Genomic DNA, 1,913 nt, shown 5'->3' on the forward strand with positions numbered 1-1,913 from the left:
TATATATATATATATATATAAATATTTAAGTAATAATTTTATAAAACGATGACACTAATATTATCAAAATAAATAATTAAAATCATACTTTAATTTTGATTTTAAATTAAAATTAAATTATTCTTTTATAACATACCATGAAATATATATATATATATATATATATATTTTAAAATAACACGTGCATTGCACGAGTTAAAAATATTATAATAGATCATAATCAAATATACCACTTGAAGTATAGTTAAAGATCCGATGCACTACATTTTTTTTTGAAGAATATGAAAAATATTTATATTAAAAAACAACAACACACTTTAGACATAATAAAAAACATAAAAAATTATCAAAGACCTTCGATTAATAACTATAATAATACACCATGAGTTATAACTAAATTATAATTTGTATATTGTAAATTTTTTTGATGATTTTAGTTTTTCAAAAAAAAATATTTTGATATAACTGGAATTCATGATTTTTAATTTAATTAACACAACACAAAAATTTTCATCAACCATGTAAAAGAGTGTTTGGAATGATCTAAATAAGTATATTTTTAAATTTTTTATGAACAGATGTACAACAAAACAAAGAGGGAATGTAATTCAAAAAAATAAAAAAGTACACTTATGCGAAATCGTACCTATGGTTGTATTTGACTTTCAATTATTAAAATTTTCTACCCATAAAATAAATTCAAAATAAATTTTCGTATATCACGGTCACCTACTAACCTAGCCCACCATTTGGACTAGAGGGTCCAGTCCGACCCATTGAACCCACTGTTGGGTCTATTTTCGATAATTTGAACCGTTTACATTTTAGGGTTTGTTGAGTACATTATTCTTGTAAAAAATCACGTCGATTGGATAATGAAAACTATATACTTGGATCACTTTTTTATGAATAGTTAATTTTTTAATCATTTATTTTTTTTAGACAAAAGTGATCGGAATGCGTAATATCCGTTATTTAATTGATGTGATTTTTACAGAAATAATGTACTTAATAACCCTTAAAATATGAATAATTTTAGTTATCAAAAAGAAATCTAAAAGTGGGCTTAATATATCGAATTAGACCGGACGGTCCAGACAGGTTCGGCCCTGAGGGCAGGGCGAAAAGGCCTGCGCCTTGGGCCCCCAGATTTGGGCTGAAAATAGGGCCCCAAAATATGATTTTGTATTTTAGATATAAAAAAAAAAAATCCAAATACTATAAGCCTAATTGTATATGGGGCCTAAAATATATATATATATATATATATATATCATGATAGATTAGAGACCCAACTCACATGGGTCCAAAAACAAGAAACACTATAATTTATAATACCACCATGAGGCTAAGAATGTGGGTCACTGAAAGAAAGAAACATGGAAAGAAAAGCATGTCTCTTTCTCTTAGACTGATCTCTCTCTGGCATTGGACTGATGAAACCTTCAGTCCTCTCCTCTCCTCTCCTCCATATTTGTCGGATGCTGAGCATTAACAATTTTGGGCATCAAAACCATGAGTCTCTCTCTCTATATATATATCACATTTAAATGGAAGAAGTTTTTGCCCTAATTTTTTTTTCCTAATTTCTTGCCCTATATAATTTATTTTTTAAATTAGAAAATTACCTAGTTTTTGTGCTTTAGTGGAAGTTCATAATTTTTGTTATGCTTTAATTTGAAAGTATATTATTTACAGAGATCAGTAATTGTAAATTTCTACAAATTTGTAATTAAAAAAGTTATTATAATTTATCGTTTTATTCATCAAAATTTTTTTTTTAATATAAAAAAAACCCCATTTTCAAAAGTTACCCCAGGCTCTCTAAATCTCCAGATCGGCCCGGATCCAGATTTGGACCGGAGAGCGGACCCTAATTAAAAAACATGATAGTTTGTGGTTGATGAGGAACA

The sequence above is a fragment of the Camellia sinensis genome, chromosome 11, assembly GCF_055761805.1.
Source record: "Camellia sinensis isolate YWXY chromosome 11, ASM5576180v1, whole genome shotgun sequence".
NCBI classification, from domain to species: Eukaryota; Viridiplantae; Streptophyta; class Magnoliopsida; order Ericales; family Theaceae; genus Camellia; species Camellia sinensis.